General features: G+C 37.4%; 1 pseudogene; it reads right to left on the minus strand.

Annotated features, from left to right (window-relative positions):
• Positions 1-139: 139 nt before the first annotated feature.
• On the minus strand, positions 140-9,350 carry LOC136239938 (myosin-VIIa-like; annotated as a pseudogene).
• Positions 9,351-9,559: the final 209 nt, after the last annotated feature.

Below are 9,559 nucleotides of genomic sequence, written 5' to 3' on the forward strand. Positions count from 1 at the left end.
GAGTACTGTGAGTTTAAATAATAAATCAATTAATCGTTGCTCAACGCATGCGCGATAAATAACTCACATAGCTATACTGTAAATACACATTACAAAGTTCAGTATCAAAGCTAAACATCCTATGTTATATAATTGCATACACCTATATATATTCCAAGGTTTATAAGTTTAAGTGAGACCCTGCCCTACTGGGGCTTTGTTGTTCAATCTTCTTCTGCTCGTTCATGGCAGCCAATAGTGAGACGTACGATGTAAGCAAATCATCCATTTCGTAGCCCTGTGGAAAATTGCAACTAACTATTTGTAGCTAGCTAGAGTTATAGACACACATACCAATGATGTCTCACAGAGCAGCCTGCTGCCACCGAGGGGTCACCAACTGCTTCGAAATCTCGTACACCTCCAGTAAAATCCTGCCTGAAATACGAAATCTTATGTTGTTATCGTGATTCTGATTCTATACTCGTTCTGGTACCGTAGCTTACACTCAACTGCTCCTGCACAAAAGTAAGAATGAAATCCGATGCTCCGCTTCGGATTTGTATAATCAAGTTGTGGAAGCCGCACAAAACCAGGAGCTGTGGGAAAAAGCCGTACAAACCAGGAGAGAATGAAATCCGATGCTCCGCTCCGTTTCGGATTTATATTATTAAGCAAGTTGTGGAAGCCAAATAAAACCAGGAGTTGTGGGAAAGAAGCCACATAAACCAGGAGAGAATCCATGCAAACTGTCCAAAAGTATATCGATAAAATCCGATGTTCCGCTCCGTTTCGAATTTGTACTAAGCGAGTTGTGGAAGCCAAACAAAACCAGGAGCTGTGGGAAAGAAGCCACACAAAACCAGGAGAATCCATGCAGATTACTCCTGCACAAACGTAAGAATGAAATCCGATGTTCCGCTCCGCCTCGGATTTGTATCAAGCGAGTTGTGGAAGCCAAACAAAACCAGTAGTTGTGGGAAAGAAGCCGATTTATATTAAGCGAGTTGCGGAAGCCAAACAAAACTAAGAGCTGTGGGAAAGAAGCCAAACAAAACCTGGGGAATTCATGCAAACTGCTCCTGCACAAAAGTAAGAATGGATTTACTTAGCAAACTGCAAACTTAACAACATAAACTTAGCAAAACTTCATAAACTTAGCAACACACCAACTACAAAAGCAACTTAAGCATACACTGAGATGCTCCTGGTTTTGTGGGGTTTCACACCAGATAGAGCTTTGACAGTTGCTCCTGGTTTTGAGGGGGATTTCCCCTGAATGATTGGCCTTTTCCTGGTTTATAGGGCTTCAGCTGCGAGTTGCTCCTGGTTTTGTAAGGTTTCATTTAATAGTTATGCCAAGGCTTTACTCCTGGTTTTATATGGCTTCACAATTCCTCTCAATTTCGTGACGCTTTGCTCTTATATGCCTGCTGAACTTCTGTTTCTTTCTCTCACTACTTTTTGGTGATTTCAGAACTTATCACTCTACACCAACCTGTAATTTAAAATCAGATTTTGCAGCTCTTGTTCAATTTTGCGAAATCTTTTGAAACCCGTGAAATCTTGAGAAATTTGTTCAAGATTTTGAAATCCATACCACTTTTTCGTGAGTTGGTGACCCCTCGGCTGCCACGTACAAGATTTCCAATTGTCATATGGAAGTAACTATTTCCACTACTCCAGTTTGATATCTTAGTGAAGGGATAGTTAGCCAAGATGTCCTGTTAAAAGGATAGCCTAATCAACTTCAAAGACTGATTGTATTAGCAAACCCTTGAGCTGGGATCAATCAAGCTGACACCATTTTTGTTTATAGCAATCAACAAGGTCTCTGGGAAATGGGGCTCTGTTTGTTGCTAGAGAGACACAAGACAGTGTATAAAGAGATTAACTTGGCATTGACTAATGTACCTTCACTTCAAAGAAGGCCGATCCAAATGTTGGCCATTTACAAATGATTTTTAAGAAAGCAACCTTTGCATCATCTTGGCTCTTGGCTGTATGCTTGTTAAAAGAAGTTATGATGGCCTAATTGATTATTAATAATACACAAGACATCACAAGATCTATTGACCTTCTTCCAATCATCTGGGGAATACCCTGAATGGATTAAATCATCTGGTAATAAATTATGTAACAAATAACTAAAGAAAAATTAATAATACGTAGATGTTACGTGTCCCTCTTGACAGCTTACGGAATTTTGTTGAATTTATATTTTGCGTCTCCAAATCTGACACGATAGATGTAAGCCCCAAGATTAGCAGCATCTTCCTTCGTACACTTGTGGTATCCTCTAAGATAATTAGAAAGTTCCTGAAATACAACCATATACTGTAAAGTGCTATTAATTTGAACCAGTAGCTATACCTGATGGAAATGAAACATGGTATCTGCTGTGGTATCCTCCCCTATTACAGTAGTCAACCATAATTTCTTCATGAAGTATACTTGATAATCAACATTAGTAGATTGGCCTGAATACTGTAACATTACTGACTGTACAATATATTTGCACCATACCATCTCTTGATTGTCTTGTTCTCTTTTGCCATTCAATCAAGTGATGAACAAAGTCAAAGAAGAAATCTCCTTCTGGGACACTGGTCACTGAGTTGTGATTATCATAACTATTCTGTTGGTTACTTAACCAATGCATCATACCTTTGTCACTGATCTTCACAAACAAACTAAAGCCTTCTGTCATCTTTAGACCTATCTCCTTAGCAATACCAGCACAGAAATCTCTTGAGCGCATGCTAGAATCAACTTCAAATTTCTACAGAAACAATTACATGCATACTTCAATGAAAATTATCTTAATCACCTGGTGTGAGAAATTTGGTAAAAACACGTTACGACGAAGATGCGTATTTTTGTTTTGTATGGCATCAACTTCAAGTAAAAGTGGTGGATATTTACGAGCCCCATGTCTAATAATAGCACAGCCTGAGGCATATGTATTATTGAAAATATTTACTTTGTGGATTTCAGTAGCCTCCGTTGACAAGCAGCTGCAACAGGGAAACGAGCAACTTTAGATCGCAAGAACAAATTGAGTTCCCGTAGCAAGGTGTTGCTGCAAGGGAAGAGGCCACATGCGATCCAAAGCAGTTCCCATCCTCTTTCTTCACTTGTCTTCAGTTTATTCTCAGTTAACTGTTTGATGATCTGACAATATACCTCATCTCTTAATGGTTCCTGAAAAGCAAGTAATTAATGATATTTATAATCACACATTAGTTCACATGAATTAGAGGATGCTCAAATATTTGGTCAGTCAACTCAGTCCTTAATCTCTTTTTCTTTGTTGGGTAGTCACCCATATATTTCATGATAGGTAAATATAGTCAAGGAACCACACAATTACAAATGGCTACATAATGTTTACTGTACAGCAAATTTTTTTTCTACGGAAAATTTTCACAGATTTCCACCATCCAAAATTTGGAGAAGGAAAATTTTTGCTTCTTCAGGACATTTATAGTACTCAAGCAATGCTATTTTGATTGAGCTGTAAATTTCAAGGGGAAATTTATTGTGGATAACTGCCAATCTGCGTAAATTGTAAAAATTTTCCTTCTTGAATAAACCCGCTTTACAGTGTATTGATTATCAAAGGATATCCGAGAATGATCGGCGCACTTGTTGTTGTATATCATCAGACTGGTTGGCAGTTTTCTTTAGCAACGGTTGTTTAATTGGGCTCTGTTAAACACAATAGTAACGTTTCTGCCTAAATTATATTTGAGTTAAGTTCTCACCTTTGTAAATGACCATGAAATGTTCTTTCTTAATAAAGTTTTTGCAGGTGTATGGTTTTGTGGTGCCAAGAAAAAGTCAAAAGAAAATCGTTCAAGAGTGTGTGGCTTTTCATCAACATCTGGCTGGTTCTCATTCACAGCAATTTGTGTTGTAGCAATGATCTTCTCTGCTGTTTTTGCTGTCTGTTCTACAAACAATGCCTACGTATGCAGAAGAAATGTTACTCAATCTGCAAACAAAATAGCCAAATAAAGTTTGCTTACCAGCACTTTCATTGCAGGCTTTGTTATTGCAGGGAGCACATAAACACATTCTGCAGGGAAATCCCCTTTCTTCTTGGTACGTTCACATTCTCCATACCACCATCCAGTACTCATAATGTCTTCTCTGTCTTCTGAATCCAACTGAATGAGATCACTCTTTTGAAAACTCAGAAAAGATGGGTCCTCATCTAAAATAGACACACCCAATACTACGCACTACAAAAGTAAGACATCTACGTAGATAATACCAGGGCTTTGGTAGTCCATCATGGCAATCACATATTTAGATCTCTTTCGTAGTCCATCTAAAAATGTGGCAACAAGATCCTTAATATCCTCCCCATTAACACTAGTAAATTTGTACTCTTCTCCCTTAATTGTGGTCATTGTAAAACTTTGTCCTAATCCTCTACCAGATCTGAAACATCACAAGAGAATCCCAAGATATGCCAAGCTTGCAAACACATGAATACGCATGACATGCACACACACGACATGCAATGTACATACTGATCTCATACCTACTGCTAGATACATTTGTTATTTCTGGGAAGGAACACTCTAAGAGAACATGTTCCTGATCATCAACAATGTACACTCCAGTACAGCTGACAGCAATGGTGACTTCATTCTTGGGAAGGGTTGGCCCAGATAACTGGGTTGCTTCATATAAGCGTGAGAATGGTAAAGACCAATGAAGCTTGGCAAAGTTAACAATATCATTTTTTACATGAGAACGCTCAACACGACTTCGTACATATGGGACCTGTAGTATATGTACCAAAATTATTCGCTGATGATGGCATTACATACTTTTCTGTAAGCATTGATGATATCTGTCTCCATTTCTCTATTGTCCCAGCTCCTTGAAGACATGAGTCAGGAATGTTGTTACGGACCAGTCCAATCAAACGCTGAAGATTCATATCACTACCATAGTCTACATAATACTGCTGGGCAACTAGTGCAGCAAGCTCTTCATTCTGTAAACATTAGAAGCAGGTTTTTAAACCAGAAGTATGGCAATGAAATGTGAAGAGGTGATCAAATATGGCTTAACAATAAGAATCAACAATTTTATTGCTTATATTTGATTGCTCTGCTGTTGTATTGTTTTCTGGATGTAAAGGGACATGCAGAAGTTTTGTGCTTCTAAAATCTACACCTAGACACAGAGAACAATATGTGAAGCTAGTCTACAACCAATCTACTTATTTCAAATGTTAGAGGCATTGTATAAAAACTATGGACACTTTTAAGCACAAAGCCATTGGTACAATACTGTGAATCAGTACCTTGTGCTGTCCCAACAAACAAAATGGGACACAATTACAAAGGAAGGCAAAGGTAAGTCCATGATGTGTACATTGCACAAAAAGCAGTATGCCAAACGTTTTGAAATTGCCTATCATACTTTTGAGTAATGCTCCAAAATTTCCACTATTATGCTCCAATCATGTCCAATGGTGTCCCATTATACTCCAAATATGCTCATATTTTAGCTGCTTTATTAGAGTATCCAATATTTCTGTCTATTAGGATATTTCAACATGCAGTGACTGTTCTATTAGAGTATATTGATAAATAGCCTTTCCTTCACAAGTAGCTATAAATCTGATTTTACTGTACTATTGCATACAAGATATGCAGAGTTTCAGCTTCTCTGATAGCCAATGCACAGTGTCTATAATGCTGCTCAATGCTTTAGCTACCTATTATGCCCAAAATTATGGTATAATCGGCACAGGCCTAGCCAAAAGGTATGTAGCTGTCAGGCAGAAGCGACATCTAACAGTGAAAAAATCAAAACTGTGGCCTTAGCCAATATCGAGTTAGCCTGGTCTGAGACATGAATTAGTTGATAAAAATTCTATTTAAAACTTTGGGTTGTATTACAGACACTTTTTGGCCTAAAGAGTACCTACTGTATAGCCAGAAAGTTTGGCAAGTGTTTCACCAAGCTAAAATCTGCCAAATTGTTTGTCCAATACAAATCTGAATTAGCTACTAACAAATTCACCACCAAAACTTTTCTTGCTAAAATCCTATCTCAGTAAATTCGCCAAAGTTACTTTCCAGCTGTACGGCAACCAATACTGCCAAGACACCATGAATTGTGAGGCTGATATTTTTGTGTGAAAGTAATACTAACCTCCATGATCCTTACTAATTAACTTGTTTAGCAAACACTGATTGATTGTTCTGTTAGAGTATATTAGAGATCTTCATACAGTACAACTTAAGCAACATAGACACAAGGAACAGTGATAAGAAGCACCCAACACTTCTAGTGAGATAACTGTCTTACCCTTTCACAATGATAATCTCCGGACTTTATCCCTTGGACAACTTGTTGGTATATGAGGTTAGTACTAACTGGATCTTCGGAAGGATCATGCCATGGAGCAAATATCTCTTTCCTTTATACACAGCAATATGAGATTAGTAGAACTGAAGAAGAACAAAAATGCTTGCCTGAAGAAAAGTCTCTAAGGAGCATCCCTCTCTTGAACTCCCATTTCCTTAGCATAATGTTCACACTGAGAAATAACATCCATCACATGATCTCCTCCACTACCAAGTGATGACACCTATTGTAGTTGTGAGGAGGTACAAACTTGTCTGTACATTGACTAGTATAATAAGTTAAACATGGGAATAGAGATCACTGAAAAAAAGTAAAGAAACAAGGGTCAAACAAGCCAGCATGTTAAACACACAGAGAGTCTCTATTTGGACTCAATGGCAGGGGCGGATCCGGGGGGGGAGGGGGGGCTTTGGGGGCTGAACCCCCACCCCCTTCATATTTAGGCTTTACTTGATCAATATGCTGAGTATTATAATGAAATTTTGTCTTAGCATAATTATAATATGATCACTAATAATACAAATACTCATAAAACCACCTTATAAACTTCTTTCCAAGGTATTGTCAGTGGATTTATGCTAAAGTTTATGCAACAAGGACCCGGATCAGCATTAGAGGTGTACAAGATCGAGATACTCTAATAGAGCAGTCAGCTAACTACTCTAATAGAACATTCACTGGAAACATGTAGTTGGTTCTGTTATGGAATTTTTCCAAATCTGCCTGCACCTATACATACATTGAAGTGCATTGGTCTGTTTAAAGCGCTTATATGTATGGCAATACTTAATTCAGGTACACAATTTCCATTGAAAATGTTCTCAGATTCAATCTTGTATTGTTCAAATTTCAAAATTTTCCACTTTCAACATTATTATTCTAACATGTACCTATTCAGTGTTGTGCAATTGTGAGAGGGGTGCATCATGTACTTGCTTGTCTACCTACCCAAACTTTTCCATTAGCAAAATGCTTCAGAGAGCCATACCTACAATCTAAAGGCAGTATATAAAATATCTACAGGCAGAAAATATTATGAATTTTATGTGGAAATTTCTCCAAATTACAGTATTTTAGCAACTATTTTTCAAAATTTTCCTGGGGAGGCATGCCCCCAGACCCCCCTAGTTCCAGCATGCTTCACACATCTCTACCCAAGAGATTAGTACCTTGAGTTAGCCTCCCCCCCCCCCCTTTTATAAATCCTAGATCCGCCCCTGCAATGGATATGGTAGAAACTAAGAAAAACACAGTAGTTCACCAAGGTACAAGATGATATAGATAAATTTAATTAGTTAAAGAAGTCTTAATGACTATTTTACCAGTGTGTATACAGATGAACCTACATCTGAAATACCAAACTTACCTGACAAATCAAATGGCAGTACACTTCAACATATTGAGATAACCCATGAGGGTGTCTTACATCAACTAAATCGCCTTAAACCTAACAACTCATGTGGTCCCATTAAATGCCACCCACCGGTGCTGAAAAATGTAAAAGATGGACTTATTGTACCACTTTCCTTTACAACAAATCCTTAGAAGAAACAATTTAACCATTAAGCTGGAAAGAGACTACAATAACACCAATATTTAAAAGGGTGCCTAGACAGAAAAATCCCAAGCAATTGTCACCCTATTATTAGTCTTCTGTGGAATTTTAGAAGCCATCATTAGAGACAATATAATGTCATATTTTGCATCTAATAACTTCTTTAATGAACAGTTTGGATTTAGAAGTAAAAGATCCTGTGAAACTCAATTGTTGACAACTATGGAACATTGGAGTATAGAGCTATTGAAGATGGTACACGCATGCATTCATGGAATCTATTAAGATTTTCAGCATTTGACAAGGTACCGCATAGGTTTGATGACAAAATTAAAACCTTACTAAGTTTCAAGGACTGTTTGCTGATGATAGCTACCAAACTATATTGTCCTATCACTTCACCTGTTGATATTGATCTGTTGCAGCAAGATTTAAACTTTGTACTTAAGTTGTGTGGTACTTGGTTGTCATTTCTAAACTTCACCAACTGAATGTAAGCATATGAGTATTGACCCACACCTCTACCCAAGAGATTAGTACCTCGAGTTAGCCCCCCCCTTTTATAAATCCTATATCCGCCCCTGAAATTCTCTGTTTTCCGTCCTGGACTCAAGCATATTGTATAACTTATGTACCCACAAATTCAACCACTACCTATTATGACAACCTTTTTAGTTTCCTGTATAACTTACTTAATGCCTCTGGTAAATTAATTGTACTGAGTGATTTCAATTTCCCAGACATTGATTGGGACACATTATCAGGTCATTCTCCTGTTTCAAATCAATTTTGTGATTTAATGTTTCGGACTGGTTTGAGTCAACTTATTAATGTTCCAACCCACAATCATGGCAATATCCTAGACTTGCTCCTTACCAACCTTGATGATTACATTAATCATTTACAGATTTATCCTGACCCACTCTTACAATCTGATCATTATATCATAACATTCTCTATATCCATCAGTGTAACGACATCCTCAAAATCTGCCGCTTACTTTACTTTCAACTTTTCTAAAGGAGATTATCAAGGTCTCTGTAATCACATGATTCATTCTGATTTCACACCATGCCTTTAAGTCACGATATAGAGCTTATATGGCACATCATTGAACAGTTACTGGTGGAAGGTATGCAATTGTTTATTCCATTGTACAAGAAACCAAGATCCCATCTGGGATAATTCTGAGATAAGGCATTGCATTAATCGACTTAGAACACTCGTCGTAGATACAAGCGTCATTCTACAAATCATATCTCCAGCGTCATCAACTCCATTGAAAATACACTTCAGGACAAAAAGCTAAGCAGAACTTCGAATTACATCTTGTTAATTGTTACACCTCATCTAATAACAACAAAATATTTAAATACCTTAGATCTATCAACAAGTCCAGAAATATTCCATCAGTCATGAACCTTGAGTCTTTGAATGCTAATACTGACCACAGTAAAGCCAACCTATTTAATCAATATTTTCATTCAGTTGTCCATGATCCATCTTCTACCCAACCATTTAGTAACTATATCATCCTTAGACATTTTTAAAGAGCAATTGACAGATTATTTAATGATGTAATTATACCTAATATATCTGTGTGTTTGTACTCTAATTGAGTTTACA

The sequence above is a fragment of the Dysidea avara genome, chromosome 12 (genome assembly GCF_963678975.1).
Source record: "Dysidea avara chromosome 12, odDysAvar1.4, whole genome shotgun sequence".
NCBI lineage: Eukaryota > Metazoa > Porifera > Demospongiae > Dictyoceratida > Dysideidae > Dysidea > Dysidea avara.